The 23,091-nt window shown below is 41.0% G+C and overlaps 1 pseudogene; it reads left to right on the top strand.

Moving 5' to 3' along the window:
• Positions 1-18,591: 18,591 nt before the first annotated feature.
• On the top strand, positions 18,592-20,524 carry LOC143847930 (AAA-ATPase At3g28580 pseudogene; annotated as a pseudogene).
• Positions 20,525-23,091: the final 2,567 nt, after the last annotated feature.

Raw genomic sequence — 23,091 nt, 5'->3', positions numbered from 1 at the left:
TCCACGTGCTGATTATGTAATGAAAAAGAAGTTGATAATGTTTGAAACATTTTCCATTAGGGTGATAAACATTGAATTAACCTAGTCATTTACGAGTCTTAGACGTTTTCTACTGGTAGGGTTCAATGGCTGAGTAAAGATCCCGCACTCTTAAGAGTCCAAAATTGCTAAGAGTCCAAGTGCATGAGGGAAGCTAACTCCAATTCATAGGGGTATCCTATGTAGGGGTGCAACTCGGGTCGGGTTGAGGCCAGCCCAAACCCAACACGAGGAGCCATTTACTCAACCCGAACCTGAGTTCTAACCCGATGAGGTTCACCCCCGACCCAACCCGAGGAACCCTTTTTTTTCCAATTCGAATCTGATCCTACCCGAGTTCCAACCCGACCCGACCCTAGTTTTTAAGCTTACTAAAATAAAATAAATAAATAAATAAAATGTTAGGTTTCACTTGGGTCGTTTCACTTGGGTCGGGTTGCCCAACCCCTCAACCCGAACTTAACCCAGGTTAGGAAACCCGAACCCGACCCGAAACACACCCAATCTGATCCAACTTTTTTTCGGGCTGAACCCAACCTGAGTTGCACCCCTAGTCCTATGTGTCAAATACAATGCCTCAAATCCATTGTCAGTCGGATCCTATTTGGATTGTTCTTCAGATCCTACATCCGGTGTCTCGGTTACAATCCATTTCAAATCGGATGGTAGATCAGAGTGTCCTAGTAGGTCCTAGTAACATTGTACATATATAGTTAAAATTCTCATAAGAGGGTGAAGGCGAGAGGTAAACCGCAGCGACACATTGGTTTAAGGACTTAAAATTTATTGGTGAGAGAAGGAAGAGAAGAGGGTGACTTGAGACTCGAGAGAAGAATGGTGAAATACTGAAAATAGGAATCATTTGAAAAAATAGACATGATTAATTTTTACTAAAATATACTTGAAAAATTACTTAATGTTATAAAAATTGGAGGGTATTTTCATAAAATAATATAATAAAATCAGATTTAGAAACGTCCCACGGGCTTTTGTTAGTTGTCTGTATCAGATCGGTAACTTTTTCAGATCCGAAATATGTTCATGAATCCTAGTAGTGTGTCTAGATCCTATCGGTTTAAGGTTGGATTTGGATGGTACATCAAACTGTCTGGGTCCATTGACACCCATACTGATTCTTGTTTATATAAATCAAGTAGTTGCTTAAAAGGAGCAACATACATCAAGGCAAACAAAAGCAATTAGGGTTTTTTCCTGGGTGTTCCTTGTTCTAAAAAGGAGAGGCTGAAAATTACATTGATCTAAGCATAAGGACATGGGTAGATTGGGTCTCTTCAGTGCTTGCCACACAGTGTTCATCGGGAGCATCTTCAACAGTCAGATCGCACACACGTAGTCTCTCAATTCCATCTGATCATCATGGTTGGGTACGATTCATTTTCTGCATAAAATTCGAATGTAGTTAACAGAAATCAATCATAATAGAAGTGGTACGAAGTGATTGCATAGAAGAAAGACAAAGGGGGTTCCCAGTGGTCCAATTTTGTGCGGTCCTAGACCCAAAAGTGCTTATGTGGGCTCAGCTCAATGGGCCTTTTTTTTGTCTTCCTCGGGCAACTCCAAACAAGAAAGGTTGTTCTCCTGATTTGAACCTCAGAATAACAACCACACGAAAAGACATGCGCATGGGGACCATGAAGGGACTGATCATCCCGCTCTAATAGACTAACACCATGAAGTAGTCTAAAAACACAATATGAGAACTCAATCATTTGTGCTAAGTTTGAGAATTGTAGTTTGCACTGGGGGTTTTGTTTATGGTGGCGTGAACAATACAAATCATGAAACTTTAAACAAAATACCTAAAGATTGAAAGAAGTTAATCTAAGATAAATAATCCTAATATAAATAAGGCTAGTCTAATCTCATACCAATTGTGACGACATAGGGGGCACCTTGGGTCGGGTTGAGATTAGCTTTTGCTGAAGAAATGAACTGCAATCAACCCGAACCCGACCAGATTTCTTGGTAAAAGCCCAACCCGTATTCCCAAAAAACGAGATATGGTGTGTCTCATTCACTAACCTGTGCAAGTTTCTTAAACTATGGCATCCAAAGAAGGAAAACCCTTGTTTATATCTTACATTCAATATTTTGTTGTGTCACATATAGACCTAATCTATTCTTAATGAGGCAATGATAAATCGACCCCCATATATCTTATATCGACCCCCATGAGAGAGAAAGACGCATGGGGTCGATTTATCACTCCCCAAAAAGGCCTCCATCTTTTTTTGAAATGACAAAAATATTCCTAGCTTAGTTCGTGCGGACGTTTATTTCCACAAGCAAAAAAGTAAATTACGGCTGCGCCTACTTATTTATGTATATGTTAGTTCTAAAAAAATTCTTCTCCATAAGATGACTCTAACCCTTTAATTTGTGGAGGACCTATTGGAATCACGGACTCCAATGAGGTGTAAGTGAGAGCGGCTCTCCAAGGGATTAGGTTGATTGAGAGTAGAGATATGAATAGCTTTAGAGTGGAAGGTGGTTCTCGCAATGTCATAAGACGGTTGGAAGGTACGAACCCTCACCTATGAAGATTTGCCCACTTTATCGAGGAGATTTTGGACCAGGTGGTAGTTTACGATGCTTCTGTTACGTACCCGGATCGGTTCGTTACGTGATTGATCTTCTTTGAGGGAAGATCGGCCTCTTGACCCACTTCGAGGGAAGGGTCGTCCTCCTTTGTGAGCAAGACACAACTGGAATAAATTTCTACATACCTTATTATCACGATAATGCCTGCTCTTATAGAATGAGAGCCCAACGATTACAATGCATAAAAATAGGGAAATGGGTAACACTTCTAACTGATCTAGATACATGGACCTATGGGACTAAGCCACATAAGCTACACACAGCTGGACTCTTAAACGTTACAAGAAACATATCTTGCACACATCTTTATTGACAGAAAATAAAGGAGAGTAATATGGGAATTAACTCCCCATATTACGCACATAACATCCCTCCCCCTTGAAATCAACATTGTCCTCAAGGTTGGAAATTAAGTGCTCGCCCGTTGGTGAAGGGTTTGCACAAAACCTTTCAAAACTCTTCCCTCTTTTCTTTCTCTTTCTCCTTCTCGCTCCCTTTCTTCTCTTCCTCTTTTAATTAGTCACCAAGTGTTGAGGAAGCTCCACTTTTAAATCAATTTGATCGTGTTTTTCATCAAAGCTCCATCGTCGTGCTTGTTTGGAACAATTGGGACTTTGACGCACAAATGGTCGAGGATGGGGATATTCTTGATCGCGTATTGTAGACACCCCATTTTGACTTGACCCAAAATTTCCAAAAATTGAATAAATCCCGAATTTCGAGTCCCGAAACAAAATTCAAAGTCCCAGAATCAAGCTTCAAGTTCCCGAAACCGGTTCCAACATGTCCGGAATCAATTTTGAAATTCTCGAAACCGAGCATAGAGTGCGAAAGAACCTGAGAGACCCAAGAGTGCACATTTGCAGTCCATTTTCGAAATACTCTGAAAGCCCCAGTATCCATAAACCCCATTGATATCATCCGTTCCATCGCCCCGACCTTCCCTTTTATTTTTCCGGAATTTACAAAAATTGCAAAATACCTTGAGTTCTGGTATTGGCACCCCTCTATACAAACCTTGGTATTGGCACCCCTCTACACGAACCTCCCAAGTGCAGCTAATGCTGACACAATCTCGCTTTGATATTTTCACTACCTTACCTTGTCTTTCAGTGTTTAAATCACGATTAAATGATCATTACATTCTCATGAGTTTAAATAAGAAAAGACGGGCGAGTTGGTGTCGTTATCAAAATACGAATGTGTCAATATCATTTCCCTAAGAAAAGATACAAGAAAAATAAGTAATTCACTCTTCCCCTTTTCTTGCTTAAACCACCCCCCTATAGTTAGAAAATATGCTAAAGAGGGCTGTCTGAGGAAGAAAGGGGAGGCATATATATTTTCCCTTTTTAGAAGAGGGGAGTGAAACAACCAAGTGGGGGTGCCCATTGATAGGAGGAAAAGGCAAGTAGAGCCTAATGGTAGGAGGTTGTAAAATCACCTTGTCCTAAGGGTATTTTAATAAAATGAGTGTTGCTTCCTTTGCAAGCAATAAACATGGGCTTTAGGATCTAAAAAATGAAGTGTAGGGCTTGGATTAGATTAGAGGCTTTTAGATTTTTAGGGTTTCTAAAAAGGCATTAGGGCTAGCAGAGAGAGGGGGATGGCTGAGATGAGAAGGCACCAAATGGAGGGTAGGGATTAGATTAAAAAAAATGATAAATATAAAACCAAGAGAGGGGGCACGAGGATTTTTCTGCAAAGGAGAAAGAGAGAGAGGCAGAGAGAGAAAAAAAAAGGAAAAGAGGGAGGACTTCCGGTCATCTTCCCCATCGACTCCATCGGAGTTCCATCCCCTTCCTGTAGCAGTTATCACCCCCTTCTTCTTATTCCCCCATCTCTATCTACGAAACCCTTCTTCCACCGCAACCCTCACCTCTGCAATTTTAGCCGCCACCACCATCATCACCCATTCAACCCATCTGAACCACCACCACACCCGCCAAACCTATCCCAGCCATTTCCATCTAATACCCAAACCCTCTCCTCAAACCACCATCCACAAACCCCACTCCATTACCGCCGACCATTAAACCCAAACCCAAACCCACTTCTCCAAATCCCCATCCTCTCCACCGAGACCACCACCTCTTCTCAAACCCTTCCCCACTATCTCCTCTTTCCTAACCTCAGCCCCCATTGATTCCGGCGAGAACCTTGCCGGAATCCGACCACCCTCATCATCTTCTCAATCAAAACCCTTCTTAAAACCCACCTCCATCTCCACCTTCATCTCTGCGAATCCGACCACCCTCATCATCTTCTCAATCAAAACCCTTCTTAAAACCCACCTCCATCTCCACCTTCATCTCTGCAAATCCGACCCTAACCCATTTCATTTCCACCCATTTCAAACCCATACCCACTTCACCTCTACACCATTCCCATCACCTCCATTACAGCCACCCCATCTGAGCATCGAATCCTATCTACCAAACCCATTTTCTGCCCATTTAAACCCCATTCCATTTTATCTTCTCCGAGAACCCTCGCAGGAATCCGATCGAAACCCCATTAAATCCGATCCTCCTTTCTACCACCTCCTCCATTAAACCCCATCTCCTTTAATCTCTCATCCCCTGTGTCTTTGAAACCCAAAATCAATTCAAAATACCATCAAATCCGGCGAGTCTCCATTAGGTCCTGTGATCTACTACATCCAGCCACTATTTCCTTCCTCTGTGAATTCCGGCAACTCCGCGGCTCCGACCGTCACATCCGCATCATCCGAGTAATCACACACAGCACAAGAAGAAAAGAAGAAGAGAGTTTTGATTGGTTCGACTAATTCAGGTAATCTATATTACTTTCGTTCAATACATATTTGAGTTGGGATCATGCCTATTATCATGGAGTGGGATTTGCATCTTGTTGTTATCACTAGCGAGCTGTGTTCCCCATGCCCTAAAAATTCTAATCGGTTCTGTGAATTAGATTTGCTCTTCTCTAGATCCTCTTAAATTTGCATTTTACACCAAGCTTTATGTCTTGATTGTCTAAGAAAGCGAATTTTGGGTGTGGTGTTGCAAGTTTCTTCTAGTGCAGTTTCTTCCCATGTGTAAAATCTAGCTCTTAGGACCATTTGCTCTTCTGTAATCTGATTCCAGGTGGTAGTTAACAGATTGGTGGTTCGTTTTGGTTGGATTAACATGGTATATGATGAAGGTTCTGTTACTATCTTCTTTATGTCGGAGTCCAAACCCCAAGTGGATCTAGTCTGTGAGGGTCTGTGGTGATTGCAGGTAATTTAACCTCATGTGTTTATTAAAGCCAATGATGCCATACCAATATCCCTTTTCAAGGCCCTTAAAATGGTTGATTTCTACAAGAGTTCAAATCGGTGGTGATAAATTAATTACCTGTTACAATTTTGCATCTCTTACTCTTGGTAATTACATACAAAGCATAAGACTGATACCCTATTTTAAACTAGTTTTTCAAAAGTTATTTGCTTAAAATCAGTCAGTTGTTCTTAGTTGAGATCGTTTCTGTTGATCTTTTTTGAGGCAATCATAATGAGCCTCTCGTGGTAAGAACTAAAGTAGGTTGGATATGGTTATTAAGACGAGGCAGTGCTCATGCTAATACTCTTAGAGAGTAGTAGCGTTGGTATGGTGTTGTCTTAATGATTTATATGTAACTGTTTGATCTTTCCATCGCTCTTTGGAAACCTCCGTCGGGTTACGGCGATGACGGAATGATTCTTGAGCCAACCCTTTGCCCTTCACATCCTCTTTCCCTTCTTGGGATTCTTACGGGGTATAGGGGTTTTCCCTTCTTTCTGAGGTCATCATTTCTTATAGGATTCAGGAGTTCCATCTTGTCTTCTTCTTGGGACTACTCTCTTCACGTTCCTTGGGATACTCTTTGCATTTCGGGATCCCATCGATTTTGGGAACACTTCGTCACTCCTCTCGAGTCAAGGCTATGACGGACGGCAACCTCTTGAGCCAAACCTCATTTTTTCAATCAAAATGGATAAAAAGCACATAAAAATCAAATAGTAAAAATCCAAAAACAACATAAAAACATAAAAACATCAAAAACACCAAAAATGTTTTTCGAATAAGCTGTTTCGAACTACGTTGGCTTGATCCCTTTCCGTAGGGTACGTAGGTAGCTTGGGTCCACCCAAGTCCAGACAAACATTTTTAATAAATATTTTCAAACATTTTCAAACATTTCAAAACAAAAATAAAAATGGGCAAGGATGATGATCGCCAGGTCACTCGGAGTCCCCTTTTCATTCCATTTCCGATTTCGATCGCGGTTTTCCGGTTTTCATCGGTTTTCCGACATTTTATCGGGTTTTGGGACGGGCGATGACGTAGCGTGGTCCCTTCACAGGGATTGTCCTCGCTGAGCCCAACGATAGGCCTTGACGATCGCGAGACTTGTCCGATCTTCAGCAGATTAGGATCGTTGGGCTTGATTCCTTTTGAATCGCCCTCTGAGCCTATCGTGTGTGCCATTTTTTTTTCCTGGCAGTTTTTGGTTCTCGCATACCGATGATTTTCTGATTCTTTTCTTTTCTTGCATCTTTTTAGCTTGTCGTGTGCTTGCCTCAGATTTCTCATGCGTCGCTTCTAGTTTGTTTGCTTCTCAAGCATGTGATTGATTGTTATTTTCTTAACCTTATCTCTCGCATATGTTCGCATGCTAGTGTATTTATTTTACTGCTTTGATTGCTTAGCTATAACGTCTATCCATTCGTCTTACCTTGATTATCTGTCTAGATATAGATCTTTACTGCTTTCCTTATCTTATTATATCTATCATTGTCTGTTTGGTTATAGCTCTGCATGTGGTTGTTTACTGCTTTCTTAGATGTGATGAGTTAGGATTTGTTTGCTTTCTTTGTTTGTCCCCGGGTCATGCATGCTTAGATAGACGTTTTCTCGGGGATGATTGTTCCCATTTCACATGATTTTTTTCCAAAACTCTTCAAAGTTAATTAAAAATGGCATAAGAGACCAAGTGCTTGTACTTGGGCGAATTGGGGGTGCTCTTCAGATCTTCCTCATTCGTCACCAGGCACGGACCTTTGCATCTTTGGTTATTCGTTGCAACAGAGTATTTCATGGGGTTCCAGGGCCAGCTCCCCTGGATGGCGACTCTGAGTTATTTTAGGTGCGTCTTGGTTTCGAGGCTTTTGTCTCCGGATCAAGAGGTATCTCGTACATATACATTCGCCACCCATGATGTGAGTGGCATCATGTTTCGAGAGTTCCTTGGTAGAGCTCTCCTTCACATTGTGGAGGTCTCAGAGGATTGACGGAGAATCTCGCGTCCCTCGCTCACCGTCCTCTCGGGATCGGGGTCCACACGTATAGGCTGAGATGAATGACGAATTTTCGGACGACGACTTTGTCGAAATTGACAACGATTCTTTCTCGCAATTTTCTTTTCTTCTATTTGCTTTCTTTCTCCCTTCTTCTTTTATCCTCTTTTTCTATTTCGTCGTCTCTTTTTCATCGTGCAGGGGTTCTCGATCGTCACACTTATTTTCTTCAAGCCTTCCGTAAAATTTCTTTGTCTTTCCATCATTGTCAAAACCAATGCCTTAATCTCCTGTAGATCTTCACGTATGGATTCTCAAAGCACCGAAGGTGCAGCCATGGCTCAAGATCGACGGCTCTGATACCATTTTGTTATGTACCCGGATCGGTTCGTAACGTGATTGATCTTCTTTGAGGGAAGATCGACCTCTTGACCCACTTCGAGGGAAGGGTCGTCCTCTTTTGTGCGCAAGACACAACTGGAATAAATTTCTACATACCTGTGGACCCCGATCTTGAGAGAGAGGCGGGGGACGAGCCCCGCACGCGAAGTCTCAGGATCATCCACGTGAATGGAGAGCTCTACCAATGAACTCTCGAAAGAAATGCCTCTCACAGCATGAGTGGCAATACAAAGGTGAGATACCTCTTGATTCAGGGACTAGCCCAGATTCGAGGCGTACCTTAAACAAAGAAGAGTCGCCATCCAAGGAAGTGGGCCAAGGATCCCATACTATGCTCTGTTGCAACGGATAACCAGAGATATAAAAGAAGGTTCGTGCCTGGTTACGAATTCAGAAGGTCCAAAGAGCACCTCATCCGCCCAAGTGCAAACACCTGGTCTCTTATACCATTTACTTAATAATTTTGAAGAGCTTTGGGCGAAAGTCATCTGAAATGGGAACGAATATCTCCGAGAAGACGTCTATCTAATCATGCATGTCTCGGAGATGAATAATAAGCACACATAAAAGAAATGAAATAAGTGTCGCCTAAGAATAGCTAGATTATGAGTGTCATACCTAATTGGTGTCTGAGTTCTGGTGTGCAAACATATGCATGCTACAGCTAAAGGTATATAATCTGTACATGAAAGTAAGAAAACACAGCAAAACATACAACACAAATCAACTCTATATATGACTGGACAAGATGAATCCTAAAACTCTAATGCGACTTGACTCGGACCAAGATGGCCGTCCATCCCAGCTGCTCTACGTATCCCGGCCTCGGGAAGAATCGGAGTCAACGTAGTTCGATGACCTATTCTAATTACGATGCCTAACCATCTAGAACCGCTATCCTAGACTCGATCCACTGGACTCAACTGATTTTTAAAGCTTTTTGTACGATTGCTTAAGTTCAGGTGAATTGTAATTTTCAGGACTCTCTATATGCCCTGACTAATACAAGTTGATTAGCCTTAAGCTAATGCAGGTGGGCCCTACATCCTATGTGTAACTAGGCTGTGCATCCTAAAGAAAACCATGGGCTGACTATATGCTTCCTAGTCTAGCCATCGGTTCGACTAAATGTCTAACCGATCAACTCGAGTCCTCCTAACTCTAGGGACACTCACACGACAAGACACACCATATCAACAAATCAGGACAATCTCCTAACTCTAAAACACCGCAAACATCTAGGACAGATTCCTAACTCTAGGGGAAAATCTTTTTGAAAAAGTTTTTTAAGATTTTTATATTTTTTGAAAAATTTGAAATGTTTATTTTTAAAGGTTTTATTTGGACTTGGGATATGAATCCCAAGCTGCACTACGTACCTCGTGGAAGAGGATCAAGCCAACGTAGTTCGAAACAGAATTCCTAACTACTCTCCTAATGACTCAAGATTTTTGGGATTTTTAGTTTTTCAGATTTTTTGATGTTTTTGACACAAGAGGACAGAATCCTATCATCATAAGGGTAGGATAGACTCCTGATATCCCGCAAAGGTTGGACAGCATCCTATGTTTTGCGAGGGAATTGGACAGAATCACGACTCTGCAAGGGTTGGACAACATCCTATACCTTGCAAGAGTGGATAAAATCGCATGACTTGACGAGAGAGGTTGGAAAGAATCCTAACCCCTATGATGATATGACTGACTTCTGAAAGAAAGACTGACTCTCTAGCTAAGGACAGACTCCTATGCTGAGAACTGACTCTGAAATTAGGATTCTAAGAAGGAGGTGCTAATGAGACAAAGCTTGTCTCCTAAAAGAAAATGAGATAAAAAGGGTGTTAGTGAGACTATGCAAGTCTCCTAGACACAGAGGTGGGCTCCAAGAGAGGTGCTGACGAGACATGGCATGTCTCCTAAGGATGGACTCACTAATGAGACAAAGCTTGTCTCTAAAGGATACAACTTTCTCTGCCTGAGACATAGCCTGTCTCCTTGAGAGGGCTCTAGAGAACTCTTTCATTGCCCTTGCAATGATTGAGTTTCTAATGTTCAAGGGTATACATCTAAAAGAGTGGGCAAGTCTTTTAAATGAAAAAGGGGAGTGCTACTTGGACTGAGCAAGTCCCCTATGGTGGGCTTGGGCTAGCGTCTTCATCGCCCTTGTTAAAATGAAACTTTTTTCCTATAATTTCAATGAAAGCACATTACTTGTATCAATAATCTCAAAGTCCAACACAAAAACCACCAAAGAGAAAGGCAAGCCCTATAACACTTTCATTCACACATAAGCATCTTTGGAGTATCCACAATAGAAACTATCAACTCAAAATAAGAGTATGGGAAAGATTAACCAAGTCATTTCAAAATATATCATGAGGATAACTTCATTTGAAAACAAGTAAGCCTTTATGAAACTTAACAAATATAGCTCTAAACTAACTTTAAAAGACAAAAGGAATTAGATGACTCATACATCTATGGTAACACAGCATAAACTCACAATCTTAAGATGTGGGTATCACTATACTAAAATGAACAGAGCAAGGGAAAATCGTATTAAAGAAAAAAAAAGTAAGAAAATTTTGGAGCACACTTCAAAAAATTATGAACTTAAAACAAATTATACTGACTTGACAGAATGCTTTATTGACATCCCCTTCCTAACACTATAAACATCAAATCTTAAAGACTATAGCAAAATTATAAGAAAAATAAAATGGAAAATTAGAGAGTACTTACCTGAAGAAGATACTAGCCAGAAATATTTGATGATGATTTTGATAAAGAAAGAAAGAAAACTTGGATTGTAGCTCGGTCAAAGCTCCAGTGATATCTGAAAAAGATGATGAATAGCCTCCTTTCCTCTTTTAATTTCTTCAATTTTACTCAAATTTCTACTCCAAGCTCTCCTTTAATTCTCAGATTGAGCTCCGGTTCAGCCTTCAATTCTATGTTCATTATACGGCAAAGTATCTTTGACAGGAGATTGTAAACAGGCATCTGCTGGTCAACGATCTAATTCGTGGACGCCTCAACCTGTTCTATATGCCCCTGAGGAAAGTAGAAAACTCTCTCACTTACTCGAGGAATTGTCACAAGCAGTCCGGCACAAGCGTGCCATAGCTCTGTATAGAGAGAGTCCTCGGAATCTTTTTCAGCAGCCGGAGAAGCTGAAATCCGGCACGGCGGCTCCGGAACGGCCTTCCTTGCGATTCCGCCATCGTTTGGCTTGCTACAACCGGAAGAGAAACTCTCTCCTCTTCCACTACAACTATTCCCCTTCACAGAAACCTCGGAAGAAACCATAACTCACAAAATCCTCAACAGATCTCACATCTGCACCTCCTCCTTCCGATTTTTCCTAATCCGAAACCTTACCAGCTCAAACAGCAGAAAAACCGATACAAAACGACAGAAAACCGATACTCCACCACAGATCTCACACCTTCAATTCCTCGATTAGGTCCTCACAACGAAGAACAGGAAATCCAAAAACCTACCAGTTCAAACCACCTCCAAAACACAAAAAAAAACTAAGATGAAAAAGCCGAAACTCTTCGAAACCTCCTCAAAAGCGATAATCACACCAAATCTGAAACCTCCAGCTTGTAAAGAAGAAGCTTTCTTCCAATCGAAGTCCTTGATCCCTTTTCCCTAATTCCTCTTGAATCGTGGATCTTCCTCAGAACTTGTTCAATTTTTTTTTAGCTCTAATCTACTCTCCTATTCTTTCCTTTTCTTCTTTGAAATTCTGAACTATTTTTCAACAGATCCGTTGAACTAGAGCTAAGCCTCGATTGTTTAAATTAGCTCCAAAGCTAGATCAAAAGGTTTAGAAAGTACATCTAGGGTTCCAAGCTTCGAATCTAGGGTTTGGCCAAAAAAAAAAAAACAGATCAAAGATCTTCAAGGAGATTTAACTAGCATTACAGGTGCCAATGTAATAACAAAGCAGAAATCCGGTGAAGGAATGCTCGCCGGAGCTCCGGCGAATCGATCGGAAATGGTGGGATTAGGGTTAGGGTTCTAAGGATCCTCTTTTTTTTTTCTCTCTCTCTCTAACTCTCTGCTTTAGATCTGAAAAATGAAGAATCCAAACCCTACTTAAACTTATCTTCCCAGATCTCTCTATGTTGTTCATCTTGCCATCGAAACGTTTCGTTTCTTAAAGGAGACATAGATCCGCTCCACGTTGCATAGATTCGGAAGCTATAGATCTAGCAGTAGAGAACCGAGGTAAGGTGTAGAGCATGAGCTTTCGATTTCTTCGTTGAACAGCTGGTTTTGGAGAGTATCTTTGAGTTTCGCCGTTGCAGAGCATGATCGGAGTCGCGGAGTTGCCGGAACTTGCAGAGGTTACCGGAGAAGAAGATGCCGGACGGAGATTTGCCGGAATGGAGGACAGATTCCGGTAACAACGAGGAAGAAGATAGCAGTGAGATGATTGAGACCAGCAATGGAGAAGCGAAGATGGCCGGAGGAATCGAAGAAGAAGATCTAAACAAGAAAATCCCATTTTCCCCTCTCTCTCTCTCTCTGTTTTTCCCCAAATTACTCATGAAAATTTCTCTCCTTTTCTGCTGACCCTCGCTGCCTTTTATAGGCATATAGCGAATTTTCATGCCCCCCCTCTTACCTCATTGGACAGCCACCTTGTAATATATTTGGTCGTCAATTTTGCTCTTAAAGTAGTCCGAGCAAGAACAGGGGTTCCAAAAAGAAATGACATATAATCTGCCCCTTTATATCTTCCATGGACAGCCCATTTTAGGTGATTCATCCCCCTTCTGGATTGAACTACGCTCAGTGCTCGCCTCGTTTGTCAGGCAAACGCTCTCGGATTTTGACGAAATTTTATGGGGACCTAGCTGGGACCCTAACCTACCTTGGGGCGAAATTTGGGGTCCTAAAGCATTGGTTTGATAGGGTTTTACTCAAACTAGAGAGATTTAGGGTACGGTCAAAATGGGGTGTCTACAATACCTTGTTATCATGACAATGGCTGCTCTTATAGAATGATACCTTGTTATCATGACAATGGTCGGGTTGGGTTTTTCAAAACCCTAGATCCCATTATCTCGGCCTTGACCCGCCCTGACCCTGAGTCAGGGCCGAAGAACCTCAACCCATGGCCCGCCCTACAGGGCTCAGTGCCCGCCCTGATTGGGTAGGACTGGCCCGGGCCGGCCCTAATTGACCCTAGTGCAAATACCTGTTAAGAGTGCCAAAAATAAAGCAACCACTAATCATATAGAACAAAATGATCAATAAACAGAGAAAGGGAACAAAATAAGACAATATGAATTCAAACACGGCCTTTTTTGTCATTAGATCATTTTTCTTTATTTCATTTATTTTGTCTCTTTCCTCTTTTCTCTATTCAATGAAAAATGAGTGTCACTAACACATTTCCACAAACATCCCTCCATTATATTGGCAGTGTATTGTAATGTTTTTCTGCCCTCGTGGCCCTCCTATTTTGTAATGTCTTTGTTGTTTAATATACCTGGTCGGGGTCCTGCCTAACCCCAGCTTACCTACCAAAAAATAAAATAATGGCAGTGTATTAATACCCATAAAAAAATTATTTTAATCTAATTACTAATATAGTCCTATCAATAGTCAAGATGGTGGGATTCGACTAGGACATATGATGTAGGTCCGTTGGAGCGTCTCATTTGAGACATAAACACGAGTCTTATTTAAATGGATGAAACCCTATTGTCAAAAAAGTAAATCGCAATGGTCTAGATCCGAATCCTCTTTTGTTTTTTACTTACATGAGAAACGTGATCGTGTATTTATTTAATCACCAAATTGCCATACGTTGAAAATCCGTACAAAATTTCAACTCTATAAAACAATAGTATAACGTAGGACACTCTAACAAGCGCTCTAATTCTTCGTGGGACTGTGATATAATCACAAAAAGTAAGATCTGTGGATTTAACTAAGTACGATCCGACCGAGTTAGGATTAACTATAAAATTTAACCAAACATAGACACGGGTTTGTATTCCTAACTACTCTTATTAAATTTTGAGCTAGTCCCCAATGCATAAAAAGAGGGGGCGGCTAGGGTCCTTCCTATTTGGGCCTCATATGTCTCACATGATCATGATCGGATCTAGTGAGCCGCATGTAGACCGTATTTACGAGCAATTGACGGGGAGACCAACTTGAGCATAACCCCTTTGGCTCGTCTGAGTGTTGTTTAGGGTTTCATAGAGAAATACTTAAACCTTAAAAAAATGAACCCTGACCCGACCTCAGGGTTGGAAAATCCAGCCCTGACCCTGTTCGGGCTCAGGGCGGGTTAGGGCTGACAGGGCCAAACTTGCAACCCTATAGCTGTTTGTATTCTTTTCCTGACCTTTTTAGTTGGCTTGCTTGTTATTCGTTTACTTTTTTAATAAATTTCCATCATTGATTTGCTAGTGTCCATCGCAGAAGGCATTTCGGGGATGGTCTGTTGCATCTTACAGCAACCACCTCGTGAATGAAGACAAAATCTACTAAAAAGTGAACCTGTGTGGCTGCTGTCAGATGCAACAGATCATTCGTGAAATGCCTTCTGCGATGGACGCTAGCAACTCCCTTAAAAAAATTGTAAGCAATGGTATTTAAACATTTTGAGTCATCTATTTTACACAAAATATATCAGAGGGTTAGGATCACCTAATGAAAAGAGATTTGGGGACATGAAATATCTACGATGGGGAGCAACAAATGAACGGTTTTGATCATCTCAATAAGTGGGCCCTAATGTACTTTTTTGCTCTTATACTTCTATTAAAAAAGTAACACCCTCTTATCATATAATAAAAGATGGACAGCAAGAAAAATATACAGTGAAGCTAGACCTGGGAAAAGCGACCCGTGCCCGCGGGTCGACCCGACCCACCCGCAAATTTGCGGGCACGGGTCTAAGTTTTAGTGACCCGTCAAAATTAACCCGCGGGTGACCCAACCCGCAAAAACACGGGTCGGGTCGGGTCAACCCGTGGGCACCCGCATTTTTACCGTATTTTTTAATTTTTTTTTGAGAATGTTATCAGCACTACTGTTTTTTACGAGGGAACTCCTCACTTTATAAAAAGTACGGTATGGCCCGCACCATAGGATTATCCAAACCGTCCATTAGATGGGCCATAGCCTAAATAGGTTATGACCCAAAATTATTTCCATTGGTTGATTCTAACCCTCCGATCTATAGAGGGTTAGGATCAACCCTCTAACATTCAGATTGGAGGGTTAGGATCATCCTATGGAAATGATTTTTGGAGCATAACCTATTTAGGCTATGGCCCATCTAATGGATGGTTTGGATCATCCTATGGTGTGGGCCATACCATACTTTTAATAAAGTGAGAGTGCGCTCATAAGAAAATAGTAGTGTTGATAACATTTCCTTCTGTTTTTTATTTTATAAGAATTTGCTACCAAACTTCTCCTATGGCAACTTCTCGGCATGTGGCCATCGTGGCGCACATGGCAAATGTTGCTGGCAAACAAAAAAAAGTAATCATTACACAAAAAAAAGAAGTAAAATAGCTAAAGTTATAAAGTTTTAAATGAAAAATTACCTAGAGTTGTAAAATTACAAAAAAATACCAATAAATATTGAAAGTTATGACAATTACGGAAAAAACAGATGCGGTCAAATCCCCATAGAAATGGTTATAAAGTTATAAAATTACAAAAAAAAATACCAATAAAATATAGAAAGTTATGACAATTATGGAAAAAACAGATGCGGTCAAATCAGGAGAATAATTACAATCCCCATATTTGCCGGTGACCCAGGTTGACCCGGCCCACCCGGGGGCCGCGCGGGTCACCTAAATTCTGACCCGCAAAAATGCGGGTCATTTCCTCACCTGACCCGTGGACCCGCACCCGCATCACCCGCGGGTTGACCCGGCCCGACCCACCCGTTTGCCAGGTCTAAGTGAAGCCGCTTTATAGAGTGGTCTGAGCCATTCACTTGTTGGACCCAACACAGGTAGGTTGTGCAATGAAAATCTTCTCTATTGGATAATCCTAACCGTCCAATTTATTAAGTTCATAATGGAGGGCACAGTATGTAAACCTCAACAGCTTGAAAGGTTACGATCATCTTATGGAGAAATTTTTAGCACAACGCCTATCTACAGCGGCCCCTAACAAATGAATGGTACAGATCAACCCCAATAATGTGGGCCCCACTATCACATATTTTTCCAATTTCACACATGATGAGTCAAACTTTGTATTGAATATTCGGCGCGGCCACGTGACGCAATTTTCACGCATGAAAATAATTGCGTGAAAACTTTGTATTTTCATGCATGATGAGTCAAAGTTTGACTTATCATGCGTGAAATTGCGCGTCACGTGGTGACTCTTTGACAGGATCGTCACGTGGGCCCTTTTCCTTTTCTTAAATCCTTTGATCTTCGTGTGGGCCCTCTTTCTTTTCTTAAATTCAGAAAATACTAGAAATATTTCCGTACATGTGACACGTGTGTGCAGGTAATCAGGACCGTTGATCTAAGAGGCCATCTTAGATGATCCGCAGGTCCCTTCTCAACACTTGGGGCACGTTTGGCTACAGTGATAATCAATACTGACGAGAAGTTCCCTCCCCTGGATAGAATCACCTACCTGTAGCTGATGAGATCATAGGAATGTGTTTTCTTTCTCCACTTGGTTTCAGTCTTTTTTTTGATCGATATGTTTCTGTCTTCTTTCTCTTCTTTATTTTTGAGTCTTGGGTTAGTAGGTGTATTCTATGTGTCTCGGTTTTGATTATTTTTACTGGGTCCTATGGATCTGATTTTTTGTAGACACCCTATCTATGTGAGGGCCTTTAAAATGGATGGCTTGGATCACCCATAGGATCATCCCAACCCTACGATTTGTGGAGGTAAAATGGATGTCTTTAAACCTTCACAAATTAGTCCATTTTTTGCCTCCACAGTTCGAATGGTTAAGATGATCCTATGGATCTGATTTTTTGTGGACACCCTATCTATGAGAGGGCCTTAAAAATGAATGGTTTGGATCACCCAAATAATGTGGCCCCCACTATATTTTAAGCTAGTGTGTAGATAACTTATCTACACATATGTGTAGGAACCGTTTTCTCTCTCTCTCTCTCTCTCTCTCTCTCTATATATATATATATATATATATATATATATATATATATATATATATATATATATATATATATATATATATATATATGAAATGACAAATATATTCCTATCTTAGTTCGTGTGGGAGTGGGAAATTCCCTCGAAAAAAGTACATTAGGGCCTACTTATTTGGGTGATCTGAACCATTTATATGTTCTAAAAAATTCTTCTCCATGGCATTATTCTAACCCTTCAATTTGTATAGTTTTTGTAAGGATGCTATTAAAATTTTTGAATCATCTATTTTACAGACATAATATAACGAAGGGTTAGATGGCCCAAAAAAGATTTGGAGGCATGAAATATCAATGACGGGTAGACCTGGCAAAATGGGACCCCGTACCCGCAGGTACACCTAGCCCGCAGGGGTACGGGTACCAATTTCATTACCTGCGAAAAAAAATACCTGCACCCAACCCGCACCCGTTACCCGCGGGTGAGACTGGGTCGGGCGTTGGTGCCCACGGGTTACCCGCCATTTGGTTTTCAACTTTTTATTCTTAAGGCCTAAACACTAAACAGTAAAAAATAGACTATGTGGGTGGGCCAACAAAACTAGTCAAAGCAATCAGACTATGTGGGTGGCCAACAGTCAATTGCACTTACATGTCCCTGTGTGTGGGACCCAAATTTCAACGGTTGGGATTGATCCACCTAATTAACTTTAATTGGGTGCTGAAATTTGCAACGAATGGTTGATAAACTTACAACAATTAACAACAATATAGGCCACGAAATGTTTTCTTTCTCCACTTGGTTTCAGTCTTTTTTTTTTCTTTTTTTTGATCGATATGTTTCTGTCTTCTTTCTCTTCTTTATTTCTGAGTCTTGGGTTAGTAGGTGTATTCTATGTGTCTCGGTTTTGTTTATTTTTACTGGGTCCTGGTTTTGGTCTTTGGGTCTCCATTTATTCTCTTTAAAAATTCATGCTTACTTCAGCATGAAAAGTAAAATAAATGGAAGCATCACAAGGCCCCACCACCTGTCATTTTTTTGTACAAACTGCCAAGGTCTTTAAAGCTGTTCTCAGCTTTTTTTAATGTGAAATCCCAACCTGGAGGAGAAAATGGAAAAGTAGGAAGGCGTGTAGTTCCTTCCCACCCAACTTCAAAATGTGAAATCAACTCAATTTCTGTTATTCTGTATGCTTATATAAGAGGGAGGAGGGAAGTGTAGAATTCTAACAAGCAAGGCAGAAAAAATCTGGGTATTGTAAAAGAGAGAGAGAGCAAATCAAAGAGAAATATAATGGACCAAAATTCTTTGGCTGGACTGGGTTCAACCCTTGCAAGCCTCATGTTCTTATGGGCTGTTGTTAGACAATACTTCCCAACTCAGCTCCAAATCTTGCTTACAAAATACACCGGAAGATTGACAAGATTTCTAAATCCCTATGTTGATATCACAATCGAAGATTACACCGGGGAACAATTCAAGCGGAGCGCGGCCTACACCGACATCCAATCCTACCTGATGGCCAACTCTACCAAAGAGGCCAAGAAACTCAAGGTCCAAGAAGGGAAGGATAGCAGCAATCTTACCTTCTGCATGGATGACTATGAGCAAGTCACTGATGAATTTCGTGGTGTGAAGCTCTGGTGGACTGCCAACAAGATAACTTTCTCCAAGCAACCTATCTCTTTTTACCCAGCCCAAGAGAACCGATATTACCGCCTCACATTCCATCGAAACCACCGACAGCTCATCACGGATGAGTATCTGGACCATGTTGTGACAGAAGGAAAGGCAATTAAGCTGAGAAACCGGCAGCGAAAGCTATTCACCAATAATCCCACCGAGAAATGGTATGGGTACAAGTCTTCGGTGTGGAGCCACGTCGTCTTTGAACATCCGGGGACATTCCAAACACTGGCTATGGAGCCAGAAAAGAAGGAAGAGATCATACAAGACCTCTTGACTTTTAGCAAGGCAAAAGATTATTACAAAAAGATTGGGAAGGCATGGAAGAGAGGATACCTACTTTATGGCCCACCCGGTACCGGAAAATCCACAATGATCGCCGCCATGGCCAATTTCTTGGACTATGACATTTATGACCTTGAATTGACAGCCGTGAAGAACAACACAGACCTGAAGAAGCTCCTTATAGAGACCACTAGTAAGTCAATCATCGTCATTGAAGATATTGACTGCTCTCTTGACCTGTCTGGACAACGGAAGAAAGGTGAGAAGAAAAAGAAGGACGGCGATGAGGATGAGAAGCAGCTTCCCCCTAAACCTGACAAAGAGGAGAAAAGTAGCGAAGTTACCCTCTCAGGACTTCTCAATTTCATCGACGGACTCTGGTCTTCCTGTGGAGGAGAACATCTCATTATCTTCACCACAAACTATGTGGACAAGTTGGATCCGGCTCTGGTCAGGAGAGGTCGGATGGACAAACACATTGAGCTATCTTATTGCAGCTTCGAAGGATTCAAGGTACTTGCCAAGAACTATCTAGACCTCGATTCGCATCCATTATTTGAGGACATCCGCCGACTGATGAAGGAGACCAACATCACCCCAGCAGACGTTGCAGAGAACCTGATGCCCAAGTCCTCCATTGCTACTTCTGCTGAAAATATTGAAACATGCCTCATAAACCTGATTCATGATCTTCAAAAGGCCAAGAATGAAACAATTCAATTAAAGGAAAAGGCCAAGGATGAAGCAATTCAATCAAAAGAAAAGGCTAAGGAAGAAGCCATTCAATCAAAAGAAAACAACAGTGGAGAGACAACTATGGTGAGTAATGGCGACATTAAAGGAGAATGTGAGTAAAGCCACAATAGTAATCGCACTTTAGAGTAGTGTTCAGTAGTATGAACCATTTATAACATATCCATATTCTCCAGCTGATGTTTTAGGGTTGTTTTTATGCTAGTGTTATGTAAGTGGGCAAATGGGTTGGTGATGTGGCACACCTTGATGCTTGTATATAAGTAGTGGTAATTGAATGGAATGAAAGAAGAGAAATTTACCACAAAAGGAAAGTTACGTTTCTAGGAGAGTCATGGTTCCTCTCGATTTGAACCACTAGGAGATCCGGCCAAATAGGCACATTACACTTTCCTTCGTGCGAATCATCCATCTCCTCTCTTTTTTCTCTCTTTTTTAAAGAATTCTGTTGCGGCCAAATAGGCACATTACACTTTCCTTCGTCAGAACTATGAATTTTGCGACTCGACTGCAAGTAGCCTTGTTTTGTGGCAGTTGTTTCCACCATAAGCTTGTATTGGCCAAGGAGAGCTTACTTCGTTCCATTTCAACTCATGTAAATTGGTTCTTGATGTGATCTCCCTAGTTCAATAAATAAAAAAGAACTTTCCTGTAATGTTTCAGAAAAGACACTTCGCACATAGGGTTATATGACCAGTTTACATTAATATTTTCTTCTTGGCTTCATGTTTTCTCCTTTGTCCTGGCAGCCGTTAACAAGTGGCCGAATGTTCGAAGATTTTATCCATTCAACTACTAAGCAAAAGTGGTTAAACATGGCCATCTCCCAAATTTGAAACATGGGCCAGGACCACGAGGGTCAAACTAGATTCATTTGTGTAAGCTGTTAAGTAGCAAAATCATAAATAGCAACATATGATACAACAAAGTACAAGATTATGTAATGCTTTAGAAAAGACATGTTCTCTAGAAACTTGAAGTTGTAATGGACAAATACCAGGTCATTCAATCTCTGGTTCTCCAACCTGTTTCCTTTTGCAGAGTGAATGTGTTAAGTATCAAAATCAGAAATAAAAACACATACGAGGCTGATGAGAAGGCCTACAAACTCAAAATAATCTCCATCGAATCGTATCACCGTGGAAAGCAGTGCCTACAAGCCATGGAAGTTCACAAATGGCGCTATCTAAATGCAATTCTCGCTCGAAACTTGGATCTCAGCTTAGAGAATTACTTAGTAGAGATCAAGAAAATGGAGATGCGAGCACGAAGCTGCTACTCAGAAAGCACCAACCACCTTGAGAGCGATGAATTTGTTCAAATGATGGTGGTTGATGGCTGTTTCATTGTCGAGCTTTCCCTCAAGCACAAGGAGGCAGTGAAGGCTAAGGAGAAAGGAGGGTTCGAAAGTGTTTGAAAGTCTTTATTCTCTTAGAGTGGATGTGTTTGAAAGTGTTTCTTTGCAGAGTGGACCACGGAACTTCTATTACACTAGGATGTTGAAAGACGACTGTGATGTTAGTTCATAGGGTATACAAGAGGCCCCAAAACGTGTGACAAAGGGTGGACAATGATAATCGTCTAAGATGGCCAACGAAAAATTCCAGCATCACTAAGGCTAATCGAATAGTATCTCATTGGAGATAAAAGTGTAGCCCGCATTGCCACATTGATTCTCATGGGGTTAATCCATATTAAGGCATTTACTCAGTAATGGATTTTAGCTAGAAGTTTCCTAATCTCATAGGAAGTTCTACTCTAATTAAGAAAGTGGCTGATAATAGGAGAGTAAGAAACCCTAACCCCAAGAAATCCTATCAAAGTGCACAACATTCAGGTCTTAATTTATGGATCTAACGATCGAAAATGACGAGTTTACCCAACCTATACAAAATAAAAGAGGATATCAACAGAATGTGGATCAATAAGAAAAAAAAATCATTAACCAAAACACAAACTAAAAGAGAATGAAATCACATCAAATATCATAAACAAAGATGAGACTCTGCAATACCTGACCTGACCCTTGCTATGGAACATGCCGGAACTCATCCGCACTTTCCTCAGTAATTATACTTTTTCCAGAATCGTTATCCGCCACATTGATTTCTCCAGCTTACCGTTAGCCTATTTTTTGTCTCACAAACTAAGAAATCTTCACAAAATTCAGTTATACTTTTTTTCTAAAGTGTGAAAAAAAACCTTCCAGTTCAATGAGGTGATCGCATTCCTCATCCGAGAGAAAACCCTTGTACAAGAAAGCCCTAGAACATAACCCAAATATCGGAGGGAAAAAAATAGTAACGATTTTTTTTTTAAAAAAAAGGGAAAAATACAGTTACACTCTTCAACTTTCTGACACATTCAACTATAACCCTATAGTTTCAAATTCATCAACGACACCCCTTACTTTTCAATGTGTATAAGGTAGACCCCTTAGTTGACGGTCCGTCCACAAATCGAAGGGTTAGGATGATCTTATGGAACTTATTTTTGGGGCACACCCTATCTATGTCAAGGCCCATCAAATGAATGCTTTAGATCATCCAAACAATGTGGGCGCACTGCGTTTTTGGTCGGGGACTAGAGAAGGTTCTCTAGTCGACCGACTAGAGACGAGATCTTAATTAGCATTGATAGTGTTTCAAAAGACGGGGTCTAGCACATTGGAAAGTGAGGGGTGTAGTTGATGAGTTTGAAACTATAGGGTTATCGTTGAATGTGTCAGAAAGTTGACAGAGGGTAACTGAAAGGGAGAAAGATTGATACCTCGGATGCCAGGAGAGTTAGTCATAAACAAGGTTTGGAATTTCGGTTTCGGAATGCGTTTCGGTCCTCACCGAAACCAAATTCTGGCCGAGATTTTTCGGATATAATCGAT

The sequence above is a fragment of the Tasmannia lanceolata genome, unplaced genomic scaffold (genome assembly GCF_043159265.1).
Source record: "Tasmannia lanceolata isolate RefF3 unplaced genomic scaffold, GAP_Taslan_0.1 ptg000003l, whole genome shotgun sequence".
Taxonomy (NCBI): domain Eukaryota; kingdom Viridiplantae; phylum Streptophyta; class Magnoliopsida; order Canellales; family Winteraceae; genus Tasmannia; species Tasmannia lanceolata.
This window is presented reverse-complemented; position numbering and strand designations above follow the sequence as displayed.